Source organism: Desmodus rotundus, chromosome 13, assembly GCF_022682495.2.
Source record: "Desmodus rotundus isolate HL8 chromosome 13, HLdesRot8A.1, whole genome shotgun sequence".
In the NCBI taxonomy this organism is placed as follows: domain Eukaryota; kingdom Metazoa; phylum Chordata; class Mammalia; order Chiroptera; family Phyllostomidae; genus Desmodus; species Desmodus rotundus.
The window spans coordinates 89890564-89908049 of NC_071399.1; the positions used below are offsets into that span (position 1 = coordinate 89890564).

At 46.2% G+C, this 17486-nt stretch overlaps 1 protein-coding gene across 1 annotated transcript in view; it reads left to right on the forward strand.

Moving 5' to 3' along the window:
* The window catches only part of LHFPL6 (LHFPL tetraspan subfamily member 6), a 154559-nt gene that overhangs the window by 118551 nt on the left and 18522 nt on the right, over positions 1-17486 (forward strand). The gene's annotated exons all lie outside the window — the stretch shown is intronic.

Here is a 17486-nt window from a genome sequence, read left to right on the forward strand (position 1 = left end):
ACAGTGGTCAACGCTGACAGGCCACGTGGGCCAGGAAAAGCCAGAAAGAACGTACTGGTACCAACCATCCTTACAATAGCTTGAAGGGCTCGACTAGTGTCCCCTCCGAAGCAGCGTGCCCGGCACAACTGTCTGAAAATGACGGTGACGCCTTACACCTGCGCTGTCCATTTTGAGCCACTGGCCACGTGTGGCGATGGAAAGGCCACCAGTGTGATGAGAACCTGAATATTTAATTTACACTCTGATTGAACTCGGGTCAATTGACTATTATTTTCCAGTTAACACTAGCAGAAAATACCGACTGAAGCCAAAGGCATCATGTTGAGGTGCACATTATTGCCATCCCTTGTTCTACGTTCGATCACTACTCATTTCTACTGCGCTTTGGGTTTGCTTTCCTGGATCAGACTTTGGGCCATGCGTTTCTGTGTTTTAACCCTGGGAGTCATAGTCCCCTGATCTCCAGAGCCCCTTCTACCCGCCTCGCATGCTGATAACAGTGCAACTCATCTTGCCCAAGATGCCGGGGCAGCACTAGGCAACATCAACCTTCTGCCTTCTCAGTGAATTTCATTCTTTTTCACAGTGTCGTCTTTAGAAAACACTCCCTTTTCAAGTCCCCACACTCCTCCCCCTTGCACAAACACGAGTCAATAATTCCCACCTTGCCTTCCCAGTTCTGCTAGTCTAAGCTTCCAATGGAGGTATCCCTACATACACGCTTTTCGATAAGAGTTTAGGAAGGACGTGTGCATCCCCCTTCCAATTTTGTGTCTTCCCTAATGGTCTCTTCCTTTCTCTAATAAGTGCTAATTAATATATTTTTCTTGCTGGGTTAGAATGTAACAAAATGAATATAACTGCAATGAAAATAACTAAACCACTGTTTTAAAAATGGTTGAAACAAAACTACTGTCCTGTGCTTCTCAACAAGATGGGGGCAAGTAGTTACAGAGCTTAATATAAGGAGCAGAATAAACCAGACCGAGTGTTGAGCTCCTTCGTCTTGCAGACCCTTGTGTTGGAAAGCCCTTGGTTAGAATTGTTACGACATCTGGAAAACCTTGGGGTTTTAAAGACTTTAATTCTTGTACTTATTGTTGGCTCCAGGAAAGACTTCAAGTTGTGGGTTGGGCTGGCCACACACATGCCCAACGATCGTGAAAAGTGCTCTGCTCTATTAGAGGCTGGTGGCGCTTGGCTACATCCCATCAACCCACAACATCCAAGAAGACAAACAAATGCTGACAAAACGTCCTGGTTGGTGAAATGGTGCTCTTGGCTGGCTGAGTCCCCTCAAACACAAACTAGTCAAGACCGGAGTGGCTCGCTGTTGCCCTTCGTAGAAGAGCATTAAGCCCCAGCAAAGCAAGAGAACAGATTTTAACGTTCCTCACTGCGGTGAGTCCTCACTTAGCGTCCTCGATAGGTTCTGATGCTTTAAGTAAAATGACATATACTGAAAACGATTTTACCATAGGTGAATGGATGTCAACAAGAGCTAAGTTTCCCCAGGGACATTGAAAGAAATATTATTCAGAGAATAATTAAACTGCTGCCTTTGGTAAATTAAAGGCAGAATCTCACATGTCAGAGAATCCCGTGTTATGTGCCCCCCCTTTGAAATTAAAAAAAAAATTATTTTATTGACTTGAAAGAGAGAGAGAGAAACACCTATTTACTATTCTACCCATTCACGCACCCACTGGCTGACTCCTGTATGTACCCCAACTGGGTCTCGAACCCACAACCTTGACATATCAGGATGATGCTCCAACCTACTGAGCTACCCAGCCAGGACTGCATGCCCCTCTTTTTAAATTAACTTCTTTCTCAGGAAAATGTACTGACCTTAAATCTTTGCCTAATATCCATAAAGGTGCTTAGGAAGTAGGACGGCTCACTCAGAAGCTCAGATAAGAAACAGGCAAAGGAGAAGCAGCCCTGCCTAACATAGGGGATGAGGCCAAAGTGCCGCTTCTCCAGTCTCCTGCACTATTCCTCCTCCCCAGCTCACTCACACACACACGCAGCCATGCACACTGAGTCTCCTAGCCCTCAAGATTACTCAGGAGTTACAGCTGTTCAAGAGATGGTGGTTTGGGAATAGACTGGGCCTTTCTGAGCAACCCCTCCAAAAAGGGGACCGGGAACTGGAGCCGATTTTCTTCTATTCCCTGGGAGCTCCCATAATAGGTTATATGGAAATATGAACATCAGCTTCAAAATAAAAGTATGTCTATTGAGAGAAGAGAATCTGAACGATCCTGAAAACAAGAATAAACAGACCAAGTGGCCAAACCTTGGGAGGCCAGGGGAAAGGGGGACATGTGACCTTACTTCACCTTCTTCACGGATGGCTTGCATGGGTTAATTAAGTATAAGTCTGTACATTTCTTTGAGTCCTTTGGAGAAAGACGCTATTTAAATACAAGTTACGGTCATGCAGCTTGCCTCTCACACGTCAGGCATGTGGGCTAATGGTGTCTGATGTGTAAGTGACACTTTCTTCAGGTTATAACAGGATCCTGGTCGGCCTTCCTTCTGGGACCCAGCAGTAATTTATGGCTTTGTGTGGGGTGCCCGTGTGCCCGCTGCCTGTCAGAGCCTCAGCGCTGGGCTCAGAGAAACCAGAGTCTCCCTGAATGTCTCTTCCTGGAGGCGTTTTCTTAAGAGACCTTCTGAAGGGGGGTGGGGGGTGGGGCAGGAGTTGGTTAGTCAACTGAGAAAATAACTTTCTACTTTCTTTCAGTCCATGGACTTTTCTCTATCTACTTATTTCCTGAGAGGTTAAAAAAATTAAACTGGGAGAAGAAAACATTTTTAATCATGCATATTAGTTTCCCAGGGCTGCTTCAAGAAAGGACTACAAAGGGGGGGGGGGCGACAGCTGTGCTTCAAACAACAGACATTGTTCTCGTGTAGTTCTGGAGCCTGAGTCTGAAATCCAGGTGTCGGCAGGGTCAGGCACCCTCTGAAGGCTCTTGGGAGGGGTCCTTCCTTGCTTCTTCCTGCCCTTTGGTGGCCTCGGACATTCCCTGGCTGTGGCTGCATAACTCCATACTCTGCCGCCCCGTTCACCTGGCCACCTTCCTCCTGTGTGTCTGGGTCTCTTTGCGTGGTGGTCTTCTCCGAGAGACACCAGGGACATCAGATTAGGGACCTGCTCTGCCCCAGGGTGACCTCCTCTTAATTCATTACATCTGCAACTGCCTTATTTCCAAATAAGGGCACATCCCGAAACCACCCCCCACCCCAGGTTAGAACTTCAACATATCTGTTTGGGAGAGAGAGGCAATTCGATCCTAATACCAGGTCAGGATGGTTTTCAAAGATGTTGAGGAGCTGAACTTTCCCTCTTATGAAATACCACGTGGATGCCCAGGAGCTGAGCGGGGGGCCAAGCAGCCCTGGTGGACACAGCTGCGGAGCCTGGGCTTCTCCACGCTGTGGGTCTTCTCGCCCCTCGCCACTTGTGTTTGTGCCATTTGGGTACCAAGGAGGTCTCCCCATCCCACCGCCCCCCACCCCACCACACCAGGCTCCAAGGGGCACAAGCTGTGGACCTGCACGTTCCACTCAGTTCCTTTCCCAAGTCAAATCTTATGTCTCCAGAGCTGGCCACTAGAAGGAGCATAAATTCTGAAAACGCCTGTTTATGAAGCTTGTTTGAAAGCAGCTGCCTTTCCTTTGTTTATTGGTTTTAATATAAAGGAAATAGAATTATACTGAAAGCAAACCCCCTCCAGCGGCTGCACGAAGAGAGCTGAGTGGAAAGATTGCCTGTGGGTGAAAGACTGAATTTCTCTCCCCCTGCATGTGAACGCCCATGTGGAGTCTTGGCATACAGTTCGCTCTCTACAGTCTCCCCTCTTCCATGAAAACTGGGAAAGCAGAAACTAATCCTTGAAACCGCTGAAGCAGACTGATTTATAGCCATCACTCCCGCCGGGCGGCACCAGATCCACCAGCAGAACCAGTTACTTCCTGACGCTAACTCAGGGACTCCTACGAATCCTGGCCTGCAGGAGGGAGCACTGGGGACCAGTTGCCCAGGCTCCTGGAGAGAAGGCAGATCTGCTCGGCTTTGGGAGGCTGGGCCCCCGGGCAGGGAGAAATCACGGTACTTTTAGATGGCTAGAAGGCTGTTGCAAGAGCAGGGTTTGGGAAAGAACACACAGAACAGCCCAAGGGGAAAGTCCGAACTTGAACTCCATGAAAGGAGGCTTTCAGTGGTCTCCGCTGATTCATGTGTTTTAGAAAATTGTTTTCTCTCAGCCTGCCTGACGGGAATGCTATTGCCAGAACCAGGGATGAGAGGGAGGTGGACGTTGTGTTGCGGTCTTTTCTGTCTCCCCTGGAGCCCAGGGTAGGACAAATGATGCTCAACAGCTTTGGCTTACAGAAAGGAGGCATTTCTCTCAGGCTCTGTTCTCTCTCTTTGCGAACAAGCTGGAAACGTCCTTCCCCTGGAGGAAGCCTTCACACTGCTGAGGCTGCTCTGCGTTAGCACATGGTGGGGAGAGGGCAGCGTGGTGGGACCTGGGGGCGTCCACGGGGCCACGCTGGGGAACCTGCGTCTCCACCCAGGGTAGCACTGAGTGGCCCCTGGACCTTTCGGAATGTGATGCGCTCTGTGCCAGTCAGATCTGGTACTTCCTTTTCTGTGTGACAACATGGTTTTGCAGAGTTTGAGAAGCACTCAATCATATCATCTTGGAGGTTGCCTTCAGCTCTGCTGTCTGGGAACTGAGTTCAGTAACTTAGCGGTCCCTTTGTCCGCTAAGTAAAGGCCAGCTTCCTTGGCCCAGAATTAATGACCTTCTACAAAGGTCACTGGCCCTGTCTCAACCATTTGGCTGTTACTCTCCTCTGCTCTCTTGATTCTCACCTGAGTCTAGTTTCATTTCCCCCAAATTTGCCCTGCACGTGCCTGTCTCCAGGCCTTTCCGTCCCCTGGGATGACTACCTCTACTTAGAATTCCTGATCCTACCTTCTGCTAGTTCTGCTACGCAAGATGCTTAATATGCCTTTCAGGGTAATGAACCTATTTGAAAAAGAGATGAGCAACTTCATTGTGATTGCCTGTGTTCGTGTTTGTAATCCTCAGAGACTTTTTCCATTGTAAAATACTTTGTAACCATATCTCCAGCTATATTTTTAAATATTTTATATATTTAATTATCCAAAAAACACTTAGGAGAGAATGTGGTATTTTAAAAGTTGCATTAAAATGAAAATACATTGAACTGACTGGAAACAAATTCTTGGGTACTTTCAAAACTTGTTTGGGATCGGCCTGTAAATCACAGCTGGAAAAGTAAAAAAGTTTCCGTTATCCCTGACGTTGCAAAAAGGAAAGAAAACAGAAAAGGAAATCATTATAGCTGTCTTGAAAGACATTGCTTCCACATTGTTTGTCAGCTATTCCAGATGGCTTTACTCATTTTTAATGGAATTGATAATATTTTTAAAAGACCTGAGGAAAATAGGATGAAGTTTTTCTTTCCTGGTGGCCCTGAAAGTGGATGAAGGAAAAAATATATATGTTAAGAGATGTCTGTTTTAGTATGTTGGCTTCATTGATACCTCATTAAGGACCTCATCGGCCTCATTACGAATTGCCTTCATTAAGTACCACTTCACTGATAGCGCCCATCCATGATTTTATATGTTCACATGCTCTAAATTTTAGTGGTGGAAAAGGTGCTTCATGAGTCTATAAGTAATGAAAATAATATATACTCTTAGCCAGAAAGTCAGTAGAAACCTATTATAAATGTCTTATATAATCTAGTAAAAAATACGTATGTGCATATATAATATATAAATATTGTATTCAAATACTATGAGCTATATATAATCATGTTTGTGTGTATGTGTTTACATCCACATATGTGCACATGTATATAAAACAATCCTGATGGCAACTATATGATATGGGTTTTATTCCTATTTTATTGCTGAGAAAGCATGCCCCGGAGAAAGGAGAAAGTCAGCCAGGGTTCCAAAGCCAGAGGGGCGCGTGGCCGCCCGTCCCAGGCCTTGCTCTGAACCACCGCAGGACACTGGAGCAGTGTTTGCGGAGTGTGTGCGGGGCTTGCTCCCACCGCGGCATTGAAATCCATCGTAAAGACCTAGATTTAAGTCTGCCCTCTGCGACTGCAGCGTATGGGACAAAAAAGTCCAGACAGCTTCAGGCTTACATTTTTTGTTCGGAAACTTGGTCTAAGTAGTTAATACCTGCAGTCAGGCTACGCAGACCTCGGCCCCACTGGTGTGGCTCCGCTGGTTGGGCTTTGTCCCACCCACTGAAAGGCGGGCGGTTTGATTCCCGGTCAGGGCACACACACGCCTGGGGAGCAGGTTTCGTCCCCGTCCCCGCAGTCGGGGGCGTGTAGGAAAGATCGGCGTTTCTCACACATGGATGTTTCTCTCCCTCTCTTTCTCCCTGCCCTCCCCTGTCTCCAAAAAAAAATTTTTTTTAATTGAGAAAAAAAAAACGAATATCTAGACCTTAATGAAAAAGTACCATATCACTGCACGATAGTCTAGTTTTCTTTACGACACAGGAGGCTCACTTGATACTCTCTGCACTACATTTTCAAAAGTATTTCAAACTCCTTCGCCTGAGGTCCGAGGCCTGGAGCGGCGCCCTGTGGCAGTGCGCACTGCACGGAGGCCTCCTGCACGTCGGTGTGGAGAAGGCCACTAACTGTTCCTTCCATCGCGTGTGGACGTTTCTACTTTCAAAAGATACGCCTGGCGTTTTACTTTTGTTGTCATGGGGCCCTGACTGAAGTAATTAAGAACCTGAGACATGAATAGAAAGATAAGTCATTTCTTACCCTCACATGTTTTAAATAACAGCTTTATTGAGATCTATTCACATACCATAAAAATAGACCTGTTTAACATGGACAATTCCATGGTTGCCGTACATTCACAGAGCTGTGCAACCATCTCCACAATTTCCAAATATTTTTCTCACTCCCCCAGAAAGAACCCCATCCTCCCCTTAGGCACCACCCCCGAACCCCCGCCGTCTTCCTGCCGCCTCTCCCTCCAGCCGCTGGCAACCACTCATCTGCTCTCTCTGTCCACGGGCTTCATGTAAGTGGATCATGTAGTATGTGGCTTGTTGTTACTGTGGTTTTTTTTTTTTTTATTAGCGTCGTGTTTTCACAGTTTGCCAATATTGTAGCTTGTCAGCGCTTCATTCTGTCCATGTAAGAAACGTCCAAACATGTAGAGAACTTTTACAAGACTTTATTTCAGCCCCACTCATGACATTTGCCAGGGAGCAAGATCTCAAACGCTCCACGGAGGAACAAGTTTGCAATTTCTTTTACTCATTTGCAATGAAAGAGGGGACATAAGATTGCATGCAAGTGGAAGAGGGGATTGGATTATAAGATAGTTAAAATTATTTGCTCTTTTTAAGGAGGTTACATCTTAGAAAGAGGGGGTTTGAAAAGACACATTCAAAGGTATGTTAACTCTGAGGCACAGAATCTGTGGACAGGCCTTGCTTAAGGCAAAGACAAGCCTTTTGCTGAAGTGGTGTTCGTGAGGGGTTGCTACCACCACGACTTGCCCAGTGAGGCATTTCTGATCAGAGCACTCTATGAGGTTACTATCCACAGGACCCTTTCTTTCATCCACAGTTCCCCCTTTCAGTCATAAATCAATCGCCCCGAAGAATGCACCGCTGACCAATGTTTTGGTTGGATAGTGTGGTCTCACGGGACTAAGAAGGCTCATTCCTGGGAAGCCTCGGTACCTACGTCTTCTTGTTGACCACCGTGCGGGGGCAATGCCGTAACCATCCCATCTGAGGTGAGGACACCTTGTTCCCAAACAGAGAAGGGCAAGAAAATGGCAGACTGTCGGGTCTTACAACTTTCGTTGCAAATAAAACACTCGGGATCATTGGTATCCGGGGAACTGCACGCCAGGGATCCCTGTTCAGAAACGCCGTTGGGGCAGGCCGGGGTGCGGGAGTTACTGAATAGGACGGCTGTGGCGTGGCTCCAGCAGCTGGTGCAGGCCTAGGATTGGCACACCTCTCTCCTGCGGGCGCAAGTTCCGCTTAGTCAAAGAGGCTGATGACTCAGTCCCACTGTCTACAGCTGAACCGGATTATGGGAGGTGAGCATGAGGCATTGGGGTGGACTTGTCCACGCCCTGGGAATACAGTGGGTAGAAAAGAGCCCCGGATAGACTAGGCAGGAACCAAGAGCCTGGGACCTGGGACGGATCCGGACTCTGTGGCCTTGGACAAGCCTCTTCCACCCTCTGGGCTTCAGTTTCCAGGAGGCACTTTGAAAGGAGGTGTGGTTTGTGAGAGAGACAGCCTCACTAAGCCTCCTCCTTAGAGAATGCTTAAGTAGCTTCCCCCTTATTGTGCTTAGAAGTTCTGAAGAGTTAAATACTGGCCCTTGCACTCTCGTTCACTCCCCACCAGTGGATTTATTTTGTTGTTACATTTTGTAAAGGGACCATTATCTAGGTCTGAAAGGAGACAGATATCATGTACGCGGATTAGCATATGGAGACTGGAAACTGGAAAAGTGCCAAAGTCTTCCAAAGAGAAGTCCAGATAACAGGCTGCAAGACTGAGCAGCTTTCATGGGAAAAGTAAAGAAAACAATTTCCCTCGTTGCTTGCCACTGAAAAGAAGATAAAGGAGCTGGAGGAAGGATAAAAGTATCCACAAAAAAACATAAAAGATGCATTCATGGGAAAAGCTGGTTTGACCACCAAAAGGGCGATAGGTGGAAAAAATCACACTATTTAAAAAAAAAAAAAAAAAAAACCCAACTGTGGAAAAAGAATGGAGAAATAGTCATGGAGGGGGAAAAAAAAGTGAGATCACATAAAAACTTTGAAGAGCGGCCTGGAAAAAATAAGGCTTTATGAGTTTAATGTGAGGACTCTATTCTCACTACCCTTGCAGAGGAATCGGCATTGGGTGACCAGAGGTCTGCGCTGCCTTTTTGGCAGGAACCCAATTGTTATGTTAATGTGCTGCTGGCTCTGTGTTAAGTACAGACAGAGAATAGAAAGCGTTTTACCGAAAGGAAAACTCCCAGCATCCAGTTCTTTCTTGGACCACTGAGCTCTCCACGAAAACGTCAGACCTCATACTCAAATTCTAAGACATAATTAGTGTCGTGGCAGATACTCCCAGCACTGAGCAAAACAAACACAGCTTCAAATAGGGACGCTCTCCCGTGGGTGGTTTATGGACTGGCAAAGCATACCCGGCTCAGATTTGGGCCCGGCAGCCCACGTGGAGCTGAAGGCAGACGTCTCTCACAGCATGGCACCCCGCCCAGCTCCCCAGTGCCACCTCTGTGCACCTAGTGCCTGCTCTAGTAACACTTGCTTCTCCTAGGAGGCCGATCCACTGCCCTGGCTCTTCGAATATTTTAATCGTCTTGTTTGGGGCAAAGCCAACACTCTGGGGCACCCAGGTTGAAATGGCTTGATGATCAATGTGATATTCATTTTTTTAAATTGAGGAATTGTGAAGTCACTTGCTGGGTGGTTATTTTATCCTTTTTAGGTGGCAGCATCTCTCTAAATTCCTGAGACCTCCCACGCAATGATCTTCCCTGGGACTTCTTGCTCCTGAAAGCTGATTTCAGCTGAGTACTGGGTGAAAACTGAAGACTGAACTGTTTACACTAATTTTGTGATTTATTCATGACCCCTTAAAAGTTACAAAGAGTTTAGAATTGCAAAAAATAAATTGCTTCTGAATTGCAAATGAGCCTGTAGCTGCAAATGATCTCATACCTCCAACCACCCACCGTCTTCCCACCTTCCTCAGGTTGTTTTCCAGCTTCAGGCTCCTTGTCTCACTTCCGCTCCCATACACACAATTTCCAGAAAGCTGACAATGTGATTTTTTTTTTCATGATGTCTTTTTTGGCAGTGACGCAGGAATTTGGTTAAAATGCCACATAATTAAGTTCCTGTGGTATCCACAAAGTTTACAAATCTAATAAAGAAAATCTATGTAAATGCCATAAAAACTTGTGAGTCAGAAGATTCTAATAGAGCCATTTACTTCCCAGGGGCAAATTCGTCAACCAGAGTTATTGAAACTCATTATGTCATTAAATATCATTTGGGCAACCGCTTTAGATTCCAGAACATTCTCTGTGCCCTATTTCAATGTACAAGAGAAGGTTGTACAAGAGAACTTCCAGCCTGAGAGAAAGTCTTAGGAGAGTTTATTTGAGCCAAACTAATGACAACTGCCAGGAAGCAAACCCTCAACAGATTGAAAAATGCTCAGAAGAATGGCAGTTTTGCAGCTTATTTTATATGTTAGAACCCAAGGAGGCGATGGAAGGAGGTTACATGAAATCCACTGGTGGTAGATTAAGGGGCTGGACAAGCAAAGCGGGGAATGTCTGGGATTGGAAAAGAAGTGAAATGGAGAAACACGTGCTTCTCCTCATTGGCGGGTGCAGGACAGGGAACATTTACAGCACATGGAGATGGTATGCGGGGAACAAGATGACAATGTGGCCTTGCCCTGGCGGCTGTGCCTTCCAGGGGTCTGGGAAAGAAAATTACTCTGACCTTTTAAAGGTATGTTATCTTAGACGCACAGAGACAACAGGCAATTTCAGAGGTAAAGATCGACCTTTGTCAAGGAAGCTGCAGGCCTAGGACGTGACTCCCCTCCATGACTTGCTGTTTGTTAGGAATTTTTACATTTAGACCCTGTGTGGTTACTTTCTGTCTGTAGGTTTATAAGACTCATCGTGTGGGCCTCCTCTGAGCTTCTCAGATTTAGTATGCGGCCCCCTTTTTATCCACAACTGTGGTTTCTAAGTGGTATCCAATTCAGGGGTTTTCAAACTACACTTCCACCAAACCTGGATTTCTACAACATCGTCCAAGAGTCAACAGGGCTAAAACTGAACAGTGGCAGATTTTTTCCACTAAAAAAAATGTTTTCATATTTATGTTTAATTGTCTCTCACTTCACAATATTCATCCTTAAGTACAACTGATAAAATGCTAGCCGACTCCAAGCTAAGGTCAGTTGACATTTGAAGTACCTCTTCTGAAATCCACATTCCAGGACAGGAAAACGAGCAGAAGTTCCCCAGCCGGAGACCACAGCCTCAGAGGTAGTTGACGCAAAGCTTTCTAAGGTTACTAACCCAACTTACCCCCAGGTTTAATAATTAGCGGAAGTCATATTAGAGGCCAGGTTTAGTGCAGAAAATGGATGATGTTCAGGTCATAGAGTAGGGGCAATAGAGATGTGTCCCTCCCTGCCCTGGAACAAAGCGGGCATGGACCAGCCAGGGTTTGGCCGGCTAAAGGAACCTCTTGGGATATTTCAAGCAGGAAGGGATGTAGCCCAGGCATATCAAGTTCCAAAGACCTATTAGAAGGCCTGGGGAAGTGAAGTTCAGCAAGGAGTGCAGGAATTGAGGAAGTGCGGGATTGAGAGAATCTACGGTTGATGATATGCCTTCGCAGGTGATACTGAGGGTACACCAGGGAGCCATTGGCAAAATCACGCCTCCTGTTTGCAGAAAGGCAAGCCCCACGCTGCAGCTGCCCAGGGGAATAGGGTTTATCCCTCTCTTATCTGCTAAATCCCCGTGGAAGGCTTCTCAGCCACAGAATTGAACCAGAATTCCTGTTAGGAGGAGACTTTTTGAAACGTAGTCTCCTGGCCTCTAGCTCCACCTAGAAAGGGAGAAGCTAACTGAGCAGCGGTGATTTTGATTGTGAACATGCAGCATCAAGCATAGGGTGTGCGAACCTGGCCAGCCCAGCATCCTTTTGAAGTGGTGCTTTAGGTCTAGAACAGCCCTCTCCAGGAGCACTTCATGCAGTTATGAAATGGTCTGTAATTGAATACCCAATATGACAGCCACTAGCACCGTGTGGCTGTGAGGCACTTGAAAATGTGGCTAAAGCAATTGAAGAATTGAATTTTTAGTTTTACTTAATTTTAATTCATTTTAATTTAAACTTAAATACCTACACGTAGCCTGTGGTTGCTGCATTGGGCTGTGCAGGTCTAGAACTCTCTTTGGTCCTCCTCCCTCCCCCTCTCCATTAAATGGGAGATATTACCTGGTCTGCCCCTAAGTGTCCCTGATCCTGCCGTTTGAATATTCATTGTATTTATCATGTGTCAAAGGTACTTATTAGAATCCAGGGTATCCAATCCATGGCCCATGGGCCACACGCAGCCCAGGATGGCAATGAACGCAGCCCAACACTAAATCGTAAACTTACTTAAAACATTATGAGATGTTTTGGTGATTACATGTCGCAATGTATTTAATGTGTGGCCCAAGACAACTCTTCTTCTTCCAGTGTGGCCCAGAGATGCCAAAATGTCGGACACCCCTGGGTGATGGAGTTGGGTCTCACCGAACTAACAGAATTGGTTTTCTGACCGCTTTTCAGGCCAGCTTGCTAGTACACATCTGTTGTGTATTTGGCTGGATTCATTCATTCTGTGATTTGCTTTCACTTGAGCACACAGTGGCAGCAAGGGAGCTGGGGAGAGCCCTGCTGTTTGCCCACAGAACCTAATAACTGTGACAGCCGATTAGCCTGATCAATTTGCAACATACACTTCTCTCCCAGAAACGTCTCTCAGACCTCTGGGACCTGCCCTGTCTTTGCTCTCAGCAAACACTACCAGATGGCATAACGAAGACTACATAAATCTTCCCATAAAGATCCAGTTACGTAAAAACCCAGATAAGGTAGTTGTCCTCCACGGAACACATTTGAATGTGAGCGTATTTACAACAGGTATTTTTTAATTCGTACATGTAACATAAGTTTCCTGGGTATAAAATTGCTCCTAATTTCTGTGGTTGAACCTCCATTGCACAGGGTCACGAGGACAGCCCAGCATTCCACAACTGCACCCCGACTGCCAAGCACTCTGCCCCTAGACAGCCACAGGCCCACTGCTCCCCGTGCAGGCATTTGTAAACTCCCCTCTGCCGAGTTTCCCCAAGGCCCGCATCCTATTGGGCCACAGCAGGTGCTTTCGTGAGTATGTGACATATATTTTTCTGCCATTCTGAAAGGAACATTAGCAAATGAGACTGTTTATCATTTGTTTGCCTCTCAAATAAAGAGAAAATGATGGTTTCACTGTTGGCGTTTTTCACTTTTTTTTTTACACTTGAGCATTTTCTGGCCTGGTTGTCTTTCTGCATGAAAAAAGTTGCTCACAAGATCTCAAAAACTGGTGTTACTTATTAATTCAAGAAGTGAGTATCATGGAAATGATGCCACATTATTCATTAAACATTCATGGAATTCGGTTTACACAAACATTCACATCCTCATTAATTATCTCTTTACTGGGTTGTGGATAACACTAGCTTGTTGTCATCAGAAAGCTTCATAAATTCTCTCACGGGGGCGGGGGGGTAGGGGGAGCCTAAGGAAACCAGTCACTGGGGCATTTGCTTAGCCTGTGAAACCTATTACCACTTCCTAAACTGCTCTTCAACTGTCGGCCAAGACGGAGGGGTAGGTAGACACATGGTGCCTCCTCGCACAAACAAAAGAAGGATGACAACAAATTTAAAAACAAAAAACTGACAGAAAATTGAACTGTATGGATGTCCGACAACCAAGGAGTTAAAGAAGAAACACTCACCCAGATGGGCAGGAGGGTCAGGGACAGGCAGCCAGGCAGAGAGGACTCGCAGGCAAGGCGGCGGCTGGCGGAGCAGGGGACCCGCTTCCGTGTGCAGATAAACCAGGGGGAACAACTGGGGAGCAAGACAGACCCACAACCCAGGGCTCCAGCAGGGAAATAAAGCCTCAAACCTCTGACTGCAAACACCTGTGGGAGTTGAGGCAATGGGAGAAACTCCCAGCCTCACAGGAAAGCTTGTTGAAGAGACCCACAGGGTTCTAGGATGTACACAAACCATCCACCCAGGAATCAGCACCAGAAGGGCTCACTTTGCTTGTGGGTAGCGGGGGAAGTGACTGAAAGCCGGCAGAGAGCCCAGCAAGCAGCACTGTTCCCTCTCGGACACTGCCCCACACACAGCGTCACAAGGCAGCAATGTGGGTTGCCCTGCCCTGGCTAACACCTAAGGCTCTGCCCCTTACTAAGTAACAGGTGTGCTGAGACAAAAAGTATGGCCCAAATGAGAGAACAGATCAAAGCTCCAGAAAAAAATACAACCAAGTGACGAAGAGATAGCCAGCCTATCAAATGCAGAGTTCAAAACACTGGTAATCAGGATGCTCACAGAATTGGTTGAATATGGTCACAAATTAGAGGGAAAAAAATGAAGACTATGCTAAGTGAAATAAATGAAAATGTACAGGAAACCAACAGTGATGGGAAGGAAAACAGGGCTCAAATCAATGGTGTGGACCAGAAGGAAGAAATAAACCGTCAGGCAGAACAGAATGAGGAAACAAGAATTCAGAAAAATGAGGAGAAGCTTAGGAACCTCCAGGACAACTTTAAACGTTCCAACATCCAAATCATACTGGTGCCAGAAGGAGAAGAGAAAGACCAAGAGATGGAAAACTTATTTGAAAACATAATGGAGAACTTCCCCAGTCTGGCACAGGAAATAGACTTCCAGGAAGTCCAGGAAGCTCAGAGAGTCCCAAAGAAGTTGGACCCAAAGAAGCACACACCAAGGCACATCATAATTACATTACTCAAGATTGAAGATAAGGTGAGAATCTTAAAAGCAGCAAGAGAAGAGGAAACAGTTACCTACAAAGGAATTCCCATAAGGCTATCAGCTTATTTCTCAAAAGAAACCTTGCAAGCAAGAAGGGGCTGGAAAGAAGTACTCTAAGTCATGAACAGCAAGGACCTACATCCAAGGTTACTCTATCCAGCAAAGCTATCATTTAGAATGGAAGGGCAGGTAAAGTGCTTCCCAGATAAGGTCAAGTTAAAGGAGTTCATCATCACCCAGCGCTTATATGAAATGTTAAAGGGATTTATCTAAGAAAAAGATCAAAAATATGAACAGTAAAATGACAACAAACTCACAGCTGTTAAAACCGAACCTAAAACAAAGACAAAAACAAAAACAAACTAAGCAAACAACTAGAACAGGAACAAAACCACAGAAATGGAGATCACATGGAGGGTTATCAATAGGGCAGTGGGAGGGGGAGAGAGGGGGGAAAGGTACAGAGAATAAGTAGCATAAATGGTAGGTAGAAAATAGACAGGGGGAGAGTAAGAATAGTATAGGAAATGTAGAAGCCAAAGAACCTATATGTACGACCCATGGACATGAACTAAAGGTGGGGAACGCGGGTGGGAGGGGTTGTGCAGGGTGGAGGGGGATAAAGGGGGGAAAATGGGACAACTATAATAGCATAATCAGTAAAATATATTTTTTTAAAAGAAAAATAAATAAATAAATTACTCCAGCCCCGACTAATGTGGCTCGGTAGGTTGGGTGTCATCCCACAAAGCGAAAGGTTGCCGATTCAGTTCTTGGTCAGAGTTCTGGGTTACAAGTTTGGTCCCCAATTGGGGTGTGTACAAGAGGCAACCAATGGATGTTTCTCTCTCTCTCTTTCTCCCTCTGTTCCCCTCTCTCTAAGAATAAAGAAATAAATTTTTTTAAATTTATTTTTATTTAGAGAGAGGGGAAGGGAAGGAGAAAGAGAGGGGGAAAAACATCAATGTGTGGCTGCCTCCTGCGCACCCTGCTCTGGGGACCTGGCCTGTGTCCCAACTGGGAATAGAACCGGCGACCCCTTGGTTCACAGGCCGGCACTGATTCCATTGAGCCACACCAGCCAGGGCTAAAGAAATAAAATCTTTAAAAATAAAAGAAATAATAAATTACTCTTCAGTCTCAGCACAATTCATATTTACACATAAGACATCCCGGGATTAGTGCTTTGCAGTCGCAACAATTCCGTGCAGACATCCCCTGGATCGCAGCCCCTCTGCACTGGATGGTCATTATACTATTGACCAAGGGGACCGGTTGGAGGTCAGGGCACCAGGGTGGAAAATGTGTGTTGGTTCATGGGGGAGGGCTCTCCATACTGCTCAGCACGGAGGTTGGGGATGGGTGGGTGGATGGAGAGCAGCTTCTCCTTAAATGCCTGTGAGGAAACACACTGTGAGGGTTACAGCTGCTCCAGGTGCCCACAAGAGGCGGGCTGGAGAAAAACCAGAGTGGGAAGAAAGACTGAACAAAGCAACTCCATGCAGAAACATGGGAAGTCTCCTCTAGATGCACTGGGGCCCTGCCATGCTGCCTCTGCGTTACCATAGTAACGATTTTCCCATGGAGGGGCTCCCTGGCTTAGCCCTTACAGTCCAGAGTCCCTGAGACAGGGATGGGACTCTCACTAATCAGAGAGTGTGCACGTTTGTCCCGCTGGCCCAGCACACCTGTGGGACTCTCGGGTGATGATGACACTGGCAAATGGACATGACAAGAGGTCCCTTTTACATTAGCCCACAGATTCAAGCGCTGGTGCTTAGGTCCCATTCAGCTTCTTCTAAAGCCATATGGCCCTGATGCAAAACTAAAGACTAGTCAAGCCAGTAAAGCTGCCAGCACCGAGTGTGCGGCCGTGATGACTTACGTTAAAATGAAACCATCACTTTCTTCAGTTCGGGTGTCAAACCTCTGGGCTTTAGCTGCAAGGAGGGCTTAGGTTGCAGTAGGTGCTTGTCCTCTAGGGAGTTTCTAAGACAGGCGGCTGCTCCTTTGTGTTCAGCCTCTTAGCAGAGAGCGTTAGAACAGATCAGTCAACGTGCCGGCGTGCTTTGTGAAAACCCTTGTGCTCTCTCTGCCCCTGGTGGGATTCGATGATGCTGCAACATTCTATTTTGATTCTTTTCTTTCTGTTTTTATTTTTTAAAGATTTTTATTTATTTATTTTTAGAGAGAGGGAGAAACATCGATGTGCAGACATACATCAATCGGTTGCCTCTCACACCCCCCCAACTGGGGACCTGGCCCACAACCCAGGCGTGTGCCTTGCCTGGGAATCGAACCAGCGAACTTTCAGTTTTCAGGCTGGCACTCAGTCCACTGAGCCACACCAGCCAGGGCTATTTTGACTCTTAAATTGGAAAAATGATCTAATGAATGGGGAATCATAACCAGTTAGGCACTTTTGCTTGCTCTCGAATGGCTTTAAAGGGACCGATGGCAGAATTGGGCAGCTTTTCACAGGAGTAATTAAAGGAGCTTCTGGGTTATATTTCCTAACTCAAGGCTTTCGGAGCCAAAGATAGAACCAAACTTAGCTGCCTGTCAAGATTTGTGATTTGGTTTTGTTTTTCAATTTTTCCTTTTTTCCCTTTTAAGCAGACTTGAAATTATTCTTGGAATCTAACCTTAGAATGCTTTCTGAAACACAGACACCATGCTCCTTTGTTATAGTGCTAATGTCCTGCTTCCCTGATGAAGGGGCACAGAGGGGCACTGCTGACGCCCTC